The sequence below is a fragment of the Gobio gobio genome, assembly GCF_949357685.1.
Source record: "Gobio gobio genome assembly, chromosome: 3".
Lineage (NCBI taxonomy): Eukaryota > Metazoa > Chordata > Actinopteri > Cypriniformes > Gobionidae > Gobio > Gobio gobio.
In genome coordinates this window covers 34495948-34508325 of record NC_137099.1, presented here as the reverse complement: position 1 = coordinate 34508325, position 12378 = coordinate 34495948, and positions in this window count along the sequence as shown.

Below are 12378 nucleotides of genomic sequence, written 5' to 3'. Positions count from 1 at the left end.
GTGTGATAGGTAGGTTTAGGAGTATGTTAGTGTAAAATGAATATACAATTTGTAGTGTATAAAAACCATTACATCTGGAGTCCCCACAAAGATAGCGAACCAGGGGTGTGTGTGTGTGTGTGTGTAGAAGAGAGGTGCTTTGAACCTAGATATAGTTATTGCTGCAGGCTTTGGTTTATATTGAAAGGTTCCCCCTAGTTCACATGCCAGATTCAAAGAGCATCCAAGGAGGGAATGTTCAATCAGACACAACATCTACGTCACAAATCCTGGTCTAATTTTACTCTCCGTTTCTGTGCTGTCATCTTCTACACAGCAGAGGGCAAGTTTATCTCATGATTTATTGTCACCATGAACCCTGAGGCAGAGCTCTACACATCCAGGGTGCCTCTGAATGACACATTTCTATACATACATTATAGTTAAATTCATTCGTTCCTGTAGAGTCTTGGACTTTCTACTGACACCTATTGGCATAGGTGCATGCTGCCAATAAGTGTTAAAAATTAGGTTTTTTAGTGGACATTCTTGGTTTGTGTTATTAGTCAAGTCAGGTCACCTTTATTTATATAGCGCTTTTTACAATGCTGATTGTTTCAAAGCAGCTTCACAGTGTTAAACAGGAAAATAATGCCACATAATTTGATTCGGTTGCACAGCCGTTCTGGAGAAAACGGTGATGTTATCCAGCTCCTTTCAATTATCATATAGTGACACTGACAATGCGGGCAGATCAGTAATTTAGTTGAACATTTATTTGAATATTTAGTTGAAAATTTAGAGTACCCAACTGAGCAAACCAAGCCAAAGGCAACAGTGGCAAGGAACCAAAACTCCATTACGAGACTGACTGATTCATTGAGACAGGACTGAAATTATTGTATGACATGACTGGTCATGTGATGTCAACATGGTGGCGACCATGAGGATACTACCTGCTCAATGTAGAATAAAACAGTATCTTTTTTTTAGATAGAAACTATAGAAATATTAAAAAGATCTCATATTTGATTTGTTTGTCTTTCTTGTCAGAATGTACACCAACACACACGCACACACACACTCAAGTGAGAGAAATATCTTCTAAATGTATTAATGAATTAGAAAACCTTTACCACAAATCCTCTAATATTGCACATCACTAAACTTAATAAGCATCAAAACATGTATGATATGCTACAGTAATGAGTGATTATCTTGGACCATACAGTACAATAATAAGCAATGATATGCACAGACCATTAAAGTCAAAATACATGCATGAAAATAAAGAAAATATATATAAATACTCTACCTACCAAAATATGTCTTATTGTTTAAAAATCTATTATCGTAATCCTTCATGATAATTTTAGTTCATTTATAGCTACCCTTGATCATTGTATTCATGTGGTAATTTTGTGAGTATCTAGTCTGTGAGTATACAGCCTACAATTCTGTACTAGAAAGTATAGTGTTTGTGGACAAAAGCTAGAATGCCACTAGACGTGTGTATATGCATGCCTCTGTTCTCTGTCAGATCGTATCACTTTTCTAAAGTCAGCACAATGAAACAACACCACAAAACAGGTTGTTTCTGTCTGAGTAAGCTAGAGCAATAGAGTGAAAGAGAGAGAGAGAGACCAGAAGAGGTTTATGACAGGATCTATTTTGTTTCGTATGCATGCAGATTGTCTCTGGCAGAAGCATATGCAGCAGCGCTGAGCAGAGATGGCACGCTGCCCTTCTCACAACCTCAACACAGAAGAGCAACCGAAGCTGCAACAGAAGCCACACGCCCACTCTCACAAGATGTGTCCTCTGCTGAGAACTGCATTAAAACCTTGACTTTAATTAAAATAGCATCAACAAAATGGTGAAACATAGTCTGCTTATTCTACTTCGTACTGGACATCTGTAAATGCAGCTGATGATTATGTGGAAAAATTACAATGCTGACAGAAGATAAAAAGAAACAGAATTTATGGAATCAGCAATCATAAACATGTTGTTTACAACGAACATGTTGAACACAGAACATGAACACAGAGAACATGTTTAGGTAGCAATGTTGTTTTGAAACAACACCAGTGCACTCTAAAAAAAAATGGCGCTATATGGCACTAAAAGTGATTCTTGCGTAATCATAGGGGAACCACTTTTGGTGCTATATCTTAACAGGTTCTGTATATGGTAGTGGTGCTATATAGCACCTTAGTCATCCCAAAGAACCGGTGAAGAACCGCTGAAGAACCACTGAAGCACCAAGATTTGGTGCTTTAGAGCACTTAAAGTGGTTCCCCTATGATTACGAGTGTATAGTAATATCCCAAACTGTAAAATAACCTTGAAAACAACGATTTAAATTAATTTTGGTTCAAATAACAGCTTTTGACAAAGCAAAAGTTTTATAAAATGATAGATCATCCTTTAAACCATTTTTTTTAATGAAAAATCATATATTATCATGTATTTCATATATAAGTGGTGTGAATAAAAAGGCTGAATGAAAATGTGAATTCAATCTCTGACAGGTGGCACTTATAGAAAAGCAGAACTACTGCTATTTCCCTGGTTAACCCTGCACTAAAAAAATCTTTATTTGAGGACAAAAATATAATTTAACATCACTGAATCAACCTACATTTTAATAAATGCATACCTAAATACATACCAACAAAATACATTTTTATTTCAACTTTTAAATCAGGTGGAAATAGATTAGCTACACTTTTTACAGTAACAAAGCTGCGCTGTATGCATAATCTGAAGAAAATGGCATCGGAAGCTTTCTGAGGACAGGAAGTTCCCTTGAGAGATACATTCATACGTTTTCTGCATCAGAGAACTAGTACATCAGATGTATTTAGGCCATATATGAAGCTGGTTATGTGAAGAAAATGTAAAAAATGCATTAGTTTTGCAAAAAAAAAAAAAAAAAAAACTAGTCAACTAGTCTAGGTTGATGAAAGTCCAAACAACCATCTTTAACTGTATGGACAAATTATTATTATTATATATATATATTTTTTTTCAATATATATATTTGTTCTGTTCCACAGAAGGCTCGGAATGAGATGATGGTGAGTAAATCATGACACAATTAATGGGTGAACACAATCTATTAAGATAACAACCTGAATATAATTTTTGGACCATGAATGCAAGTATAAAACCCTCTATTGTTCTCTCCATTTCAACAAGTTTCCCATCACTGTCTGACATTTTGTTTGACATTTTTCTCTCAAATGCTCAAGCAGAATACAACATGTGAAAGTCTCTGTGGCAGTACAAAGCACATGAATATTTAATTAGACAAGCTGTTCAGTTTATGATTGGTTGTTGCTAAACAACTGCTTCACACTGCATCTTCAGCACAACAATGCAGGCCTCGCAAAAAAAGTATAAAATTACAAGTGTGAAAGTTTGCTTTCCCTGGAGTTAACAGCAGTGTTTAAAAGATGCTAAGCCACGTTTAAGCGAAGTGTGAAAAGCCCAAATGATTATATGTTCATTGTTATTTAGACCTCGGCCAGCCTCACTTGCCTTCTACTCTGCGAAAACTCCAAACGGTGCAATCTGCACTGTGTAAGGAATTGAAATGAATTAAAGGAAAGTATCCTATCTCGTTGCCACTAGCCGAACATGTCTTTGACAATGAGCAACAAAGCAATAACACATAGAACGCATGCAGCCTGGGACTGTTTCAGAGAGTGATGAAAAGATGATTGTCCTTTGGGCAAATGTTTGAGGGACTTTCTGGTTTAACCCATATCTGTGAGGATGATAGATTGTGCTATCAGTATTTTCCATAATCATACATATTACAGTGCTGAGAGAGAGAGAGAGAGAGAGAGAGAGAGAGAGAGAGAGAGAGAGAGAGAGAGAGAGAGAGAGAGAGAGACACACACTCTGTGTACATTTTTAAGTACAGTCACAGCTTCAAGGGCACATGGGCGGTGGTGTAAAATCATACTTTAGAGATTTGTGTTAAATACAGCCTACAGTCTCTAAAAATCCAGTACTTCTAATATCTGTTAGTGTTTCACAAACACTGTTGTTGGCCATTTATCGCCATCTTGCCAGAGCCCTCAGGACTCTTCAAACACCCAGAGATAGAGAGAGAGAGAGAGAGAGAGAGAGAGAGAGAGAGAGAGAGAGAGAGAGGATGCACAACCTGCACCTCAACCACTAACTACAGGCCCCATCTCTGGGGAACGTGAAAGTCTAATCAATCCTTTTCCTAGGATCAGCAGACACTGGCTTCATTGATTGGATAGTTATTGTGACACATGTGTTGGCAGCAGTTGTTTGGCTTCATGACTCCACGCTCCAGTGAAACATGGCTCATTTATGAGCCTACCATTCTGCGTGGCTTGCCTGCAGCCTCTGACAAAGTGGTTATGGATGTTGGCAATTTAATGGTAGCTTGTGTGTGAATGTGTGCCTGTGTGCTTCCTCTTCTACTCTACAGAGTCAGCGACAGCAATATGGGTCTGGGGAGGCAATACAATTTAAACTAGGTTGTAGAGGTGTGACATTAACAATCTTTACTAACATTGTGGAGGTTTTGCTTGCTGACAGGACAAGAAAACCAAATAAATACTGTTAATGCCAATGAAACCTTTGAATGATGAATAACTTCCTTGTTGCCCTGGAGACTGTGCATATTGACATTTCAATTGAAGGCAAAATAGAATGAAATGTAATTAAAGCGGAAGAAGAGGTTGAGAGAAAGATTGTAAACAATGCATATGAGCAAGCGTAAAACTATGCATTTATCCCGCTCCCGAAGGCCAGGCACATGTGAAGCAGTTATCCAGATTGATAGAATCATATATCCTGCCATTTGCTTGCAGTACTTCACTATATATTATGTGATCCTACCCTTCTATTTCAATAAGATGCATGCTTGTTGTACACAGCACGTGTTAGAAAAAAGGTTTAGTCACATTTGACCACACTATATCACTATATATATATATATACACTCACCTAAAGGATTATTAGGAACACCATACTAATACTGTGTTTGACCCCTTTCGCCTTCAGAACTGCCTTAATTCTACGTGGCATTGATTCAACAAGGTGCTGAAAGCATTCTTTAGAAATGTTGGCCCATAATGACAGGATAGCATCTTGCAGTTGATGGAGATTTGTGGGATGCACATCCAGGGCACGAAGCTCCCGTTCCACCACATCCCAAAGATGCTCTATTGGGTTGAGATCTGGTGACTGTGGGGGCCATTTTAGTACAGTGAATTCATTGTCATGTTCAAGAAACCAATTTGAAATGATTCGAGCTTTGTGACATGGTGCATTATCCTGCTGGAAGTAGCCATTGGAGGATGGGTACATGGTGGTCATAAAGGGATGGACATGGTCAGAAACAATGCTCAGGTAGGCCGTGGCATTTAAACGATGCCCAGTTGGCACTAAGGGACCTAAAGTGTGCCAAGAAAACATCCCCCACACCATTACACCACCACCACCAGCCTGCACAGTGGTAACAAGGCATGATGGATCCATGTTCTCATTCTGTTTACGCCAAATTCTGACTCTACCATATGAATGTCTCAACAGAAATCGAGACTCATCAGACCAGGCAACATTTTTCCAGTCTTCAACTGTCCAATTTTGGTGAGCTTGTGCAAATTGTCGCCTCTTTTTCCTATTTGTAGTGGAGATGAGTGGTACCCGGTGGGGTCTTCTGCTGTTGTAGCCCATCCGCCTCAAGGTTGTGTGTGTTGTGGCTTCACAAATGCTTTGCTGCATACCTCGGTTGTAACGAGTGGTTATTTCAGTCAAAGTTGCTCTTCTATCAGCTTGAATCAGTCGGCCCATTCTCCTCTGACCTCTAGCATCAACAAGGCATTTTCGCCCACAGGACTGCCGCATACTGGATGTTTTTCCCTTTTCACACCATTCTTTGTAAACCCTAGAAATGGTTGTGCGTGAAAATTCCAGTAACTGAGCAGATTGTAAAAAATATACTGAGACCGGCCCGTCTGGCACCAACAACCATGCCACGCTCAAAATTGCTTAAATCACCTTTCTTTCCCATTCTGACATTCAGTTTGGAGTTCAGGAGATTGTCTTGACCTAAATTATGTTTTTTTGAAAAAATTAAAATGCAGAACGTTTTCTGTGATGGGTAGTATTATTTTGTTCCTGGTGTGTGTATGAGTTCTTGTTAGTTACTATGGTTACTGATTAGTTCATCTTTGTCCAGCTGTTCCTGTTTAGTTCCCTCATTTACTTCTGTTCAGTCCTTTGTCAGTTATTGTTTCGTGTATGTGCATTTCTACTCTGCATTTTCCAAAGTCTATTTTGAAGTGTTATCCAGTGATTGTATTCCGTATTCTTGACAAAATGTTACAGGGGGATAGAATATACTGTTTGTACAGTACATTAAAATGTCAACTGCAGTGTTCCTCACTGTTTCCATCAACCCTATCTTGTGGATTTGGCCACAGGTTCCCATCCATGTATGTTTTTATTAGCTAAACATCTTGAACAGCATTTACTGGCATGGCCAATCCAGGCCTGACACAGTGATGACATTGCATGCACTGAGAAGAGTGACTTGTTTGTGAGGGCGCCTATCATTAATTTACCCATCACTCACCTCCTTAAATTGGGTTAAGGAGAGTATGGAGGTAAATATAGGGTGATAAATTGAGGATGTACCCTAAACCATGCTTGCACCATTTGAGCATGGTGCAACTGAAGATTACCCCAGACTATTACATTGGTCACACCATCAGCTCTACAGACCTGATTTAGCTCATCAAGGAAGGCTACATGGAGAGCTGCATTATATGACCCAATGAGGTCTGCATCCTGCCACACCAACTTCAATATAGCCACACACATGGTGATGTTGGCTCCACGTTGTCCAGGTACTCGGACAATCAATTCCGACCTCTCCTCCTTGCCTTGGCCAGCTTTGACCACCACATATTCCTTGTCTTCCACCTCCCACTGCTGGCTTCACGTTATCGCCATGTTGAGTGCAATCTTACTATATGCGTGCCAGAATGTGAAACCACCAGTAATGAGTTGGCAGTGACTTGTTAAAACCAGCAAAGAAATTACAAGGGCCATCTTTATGTCAAATCTGAAAACGTGGTCTGTAAAAGTGGTACATGGGACCATAAACCATGTCTAATAAAGAATTATGATGAAATATTACTTTCATAGATAATGTAGTCCAACTGGGTCATGTTCTGTGCTAATTGGTGTCAATTGACCTCGTTATCCAGAATCGCATGATCTAAACATAAAATATTTTTCAGCAGTTTCCATAAAAACTGTGCGTCAAGAAAAATTCAACAGTTATTTATCATTATGAGCAGTTCATTGTAATGAATAGACAGTCGTCTCAGATGTAAAATGTGAGTTCCATTTTGAAATAGTAATATTTTGATGTAAAGTTGTGTAAATTTGAACAGGTGATTTTAGTTCAATGAACAAATGATCTTAGGTTTATGTGTATTGTATCCAACCAATTGGAACAATTTTTTTAAGAGTTTTGAAAAAAAAAAGAAAAGGCATTTTGATCATTGGTTGTGTGTTTTGTGAGTTTTGAAAAATTACATGATGGTTATGATATTAGTGCCCAAAAGGGTAACACTTTATAATAACTACACACTATGAAGCATTGATTAAGCATTAATACATAGTTAATTCATCATTTATAAAGCATTAATATAAATTAATAGGCATTTTATAAATACAGCTATAAATGCTTTATTCTTGATTTATAAACATAATGTGTTTAATAATTGTATTTTCATACTTTATACAAGATCAATTTATAATTTCTAAATTAAGTATTACATAATTTACAAACCAGTTATTTAGGAGTTGTCAGTGGTTCATAAGATCATTTAGAAGGTGTAAGTAAAGGATTAATAAACTATTTAAATGTACATTTATACATCTTATTATTTAGACGAATAGTAATAGTTGCTCAGTGTGCTAATAAATGCTTTATTAACATGTATTTCCACTGTAATTCATGATTAATTCAGGTAGTTATAAAACATTTAGTAGTTGTCAGTTAATTCTTTTTGTGAGCTCATCTAAAGTGAGGACTATTTATGCCTCGTAAAGCTTTTACAAAGGAGATTTAAAGGCTCAGTTCTCTTCTGAACAGAAAAAGGAAACAAACACAACACAGAGGAATATAACAGACATATTTATTTCAAAATGGAAAAATGGAGACTGTACAACTAGTAACTTAATATAAAATTCAAAAATGAAACCTCTTCAATGTCATAGAAAATAATATTCCTGTAGACCACCAGAAAACATAACTGCAGTCAAATGAAACTAAGCCTCTGCAATCTGATATAAAAAAATAAATTGATGTAAAGTGTAAACATTGCTGAATAAAAATGTACAAGTGAATCACACTGGATTACAGGAGTGTCAAAATACAACAAATACAATTTAGATAAAACAATAATAATATTACCAAATATTTTGCAGTGTCAAAACAGTAACTTTAAAACATTAGAGAACTGAGCCTTTAAATCTCCTTTGTAAAAGCTTTACGAGGCATAAATAGTCCTCACTTTAGATGAGCTCACAAAAATAGTTAACTGATAACCACTAAATGTTTTATAACTACCTGAATTAATCATGAATTACAGTGGAAATATATGTTAATAAAGCATTTATTAACACACTGAGTAACTATTACTATATGTCTAAATAATAAGATGTATAAATGTCATTTAAATAGTTTATTAATCCTTTACTTATACTTTCTAAATGATCTTATGAACCACTGACAACTCCTAAATAACTGGTTTGTAAATAATGTAATACTTAATTTAGAAATGATAAATTGATAATTTATAAAGTATGAAAAAACAATTATTAAACACAGAATAGATATGCTTATAAATCAAGAATCTAAAGCATTAAGCTGTATTTATAAACTGCTTAGTAATGTCTATTAATGCTTTACAAATTATGAATTAACTACTAATGCTTAACTAATGCTTCATAGCGTAGTTATTATACAGTGTTACCCCAAAAGGTAAGTAAAAACGAATCAATTTCCCCACAATGGTGATTTTAGGTTTTACTATCCTTGTGGGGACATTTGGTCAACAGCAACAACAAAAGAACACATAAATCAAGTTATCATAAATTGAGTAGAACTATTGTGCCAAAGGCATAGGCTTTAGAAAGAAAAGGCTGTGAAATCAACTGCTCTTCTGATGATATTCTATGGTTTGTGCCTTTCATGTCATAAGGACATTCTCAATTCTTCTTTACTTTCAGCCTGTGAGCATCTTCAGTGCAGGATCCATCAATGCAATGATGTGGCCTTGACCATATTGTTACACACCATCTAGACCAATGATAAATTTAAAAAGACAGACATTTTCTCCTGAGGTGGTCTAACGTGAAATCCGTCACTGTGCTGCCAACAGTGGCTTTGAAGGAGGAAAATGTTGGTCGCTCCGGAAAACTGCTGACGATGGAGTAGCTTTGAAAACAGATCACTTTGAGGATGGATGCTCTCTATGACTGTTCATAGGTTCTCTTTGAAAGCTGAACATTTTCATCTCCACAGCCAATGTCTGACTCTGAAACCCTTCTAAAATTATCTCTCGATTTTGAAAGAAAAAAAATTGAGGGCTTAACTTTTTTGAAAAGAAAACAAAGGCTTTCACTATCTGCCTCTACTACAAAACATGAATTTATCTGACAGTCATAGTATACAAACAGCAGGTTTCCTGAATGCACAGTAAGTATACACTGTTAAACCTTGCTGTAGATTTCTGGGTAAATAACTGTAAAATCGCCAGTATTTAGCTTTAACATCATTGGAAGGTATTTTACTGTAATATGAGGTGAGGTTATGCTGCACTAATTATAAACTACAGTACATTACTTTCAGTGCCCATGAAGGCAAATAACTGTAATATTAACTGGTAAATTACTGGTCTACATTCCCATGATGCATTACGTCACTGTTTCTTTCAAACTGTTTACATCTTCAGTCAGAAAACAAAGATTAATGCATTAACACACACATACGCATGCAAGCATGCATGTGAGCACACAAATACATTCACACAGGCGGAACGTTTGAGCCTTAACGAGCAGGTGTCACTCCTTTGCCTTGATTATCTTGGAGTTTGTTTGCTACTGTGCATGCTGTGTTGAGAACTCCTATAGCAGATTTGTATGTTTTCAGTCTAAACATGAATAGCACAACTACAAGTAAGTAAACGATTCAAATATATATATATATTTTTTTTTTTAAATGTTTTATTTAAAATGTTAAGTTAGATAGTTTATATGCATGGTTTGAAGTAGCTTCCTGATTAGCAAGTTTTCAACTCCTCACTAAGTAATATCTCAGCTTGTTTTATCATTGCTTTCAGTTTTCTTGGTTAGTCTGGATTTGCCACAATGTACAGATGCAAATTTTGCAATTTGCCTTTTCGCCAACTAACTGCTTTTTATACACATATAAAACAACACCAACATAGAGCAAATTTTCAGTTTGTGTGTGGAATGCAGCAGTGCCATTGTACTTTTAAAAAATTTTCATCATTACGATCACATATGCACCGAAATCACAGGCAGCCACAAACACAGAATACACATAGGCATCCACAGGTGAACCTTCACTGTCAGGTTCCTGGATGTGTATTTGTGGCTAATACTTTTTCAGAGCTGTGTGTCCACCTGCGTATTCACATTAGAGATGGCAGAAAAATTTGCTGTCCAGTTGATGGCTGCTTTAGTTATTTTAGAGTGAGAACATCTTTCACCACTCATTTGTCACGGAAGCATAAGCAGTCTGGTTCAGCACAGCTGTCCAGCACAGCCTTCCACAGACAGTGTGAGACTGCACCAACAACAGATTTGTGTCTTGAGAATGACCTAACTGCTACAGATCAGTGTCTTAGTGATGTACCATCAACATCAATTGAAAGTCAAAGAAATGCCATAGATGAAGAGCCTTTTTTACATAACTTGTCTCTGTTTTACTTGAAGATGCAGGCCAAAATGTTGTTGCCTGCTAGTTCTATTCAATGTATTATTGAGGAATTTCAAGCACTTCATGTTGATAGAATGCAGGACATGCTTGTTAGACTAAAGGAAAAGTTGTTGTCATCAACAGACATACCTTCAAGTGATGTAGACAAACTTCTCGATGAACTAGTGTCACAAGATTTGTTAACTTTGTACAATGAAGGTCAGTTGAGGTCTGACCGAACCAGAAAGAACTTCTTCAAACAGAAGTTTAACTTTGTTGAGCCAAAACAGATCTATCTAGGCACTGACACAGCTGGTAAAGAACGCTTTTGTCAATATGTGCCACTTAAAGAAACGCTGGCATCTCTGTTTAGGCAGACATCAATTAGAGAACAGTACAAACAGACAAAAATGCTTGGTTCTGTTAACAAAGTACTAGAGGATATAAAGGATGGCACATGCATTACGAAAAATTCCATCTTTCAAGAGCATCCTTCATCATTATCAATTATCTTATACCAGGATGCATTTGAAGTTGTAAATCCACTTGGCTCGGGTAGAAAGAAACATAAAATCTTGGCAGTGTACATGACACTAGGTGAAATTTTGCCACACAACCGCTCCTTAGTTGACCCAATGCAACTTGTCTTGCTGTGTAGAGAGGAAGACTTTAAACAGTTTGGTCAGCAGAAGGTCTTTGCCTGTCTTGTTGCTGATCTGAAAGACTTAGAGGAGTCTGGATTTGAGTCTACTGACGGCACTACTCTTAGAGGAGGGCTTATTGCCATTTGTGGAGATAATCTTGGGTCTCATTGTATTGGGGGCTTTTCTGAGAATTTCAGTACCAACAAGCATTTCTGTCGCTACTGTTTAATTGACAGAGACACATTTAATCAGCAGCCTTTACATATTGGCCTAAAAAGAACAAACCAAAATTATGAACATAGTGTTGAACAGCTCACAACTACTGATCAGTGTATAATAGAGGGCATCAAATTCAATTCAGTTTTCAATTCCCTTACTTATTTTCACGTCTGTGGTGGATTGCCTCCATGCTTAGGGCATGATTTATTTGAAGGTATTGTGGCTGATGACTTGGCACTTTACATTAAACATTTGGTTTCAGTTGAAAAGCACTTTACCTACAATGAGTTGAATAGAGCCATTGCACAATTCAGACATTTAGGAAGTGATTGTAACAATGCCCCATGTGTGATTAAAGCTGATGCAAGACGACTTGGTGGTTCTGCTGCACAGAACTGGTGTCTCTTGAGGCTCTTACCAATTTATATAGGACATAAAATGCAAAACGCAATGGACAGTGAGGTTTGGCAGTTGTGCCTTAAACTAAAGGAAATGGTTGAGGTGATTTGTGCGCCCAAAATT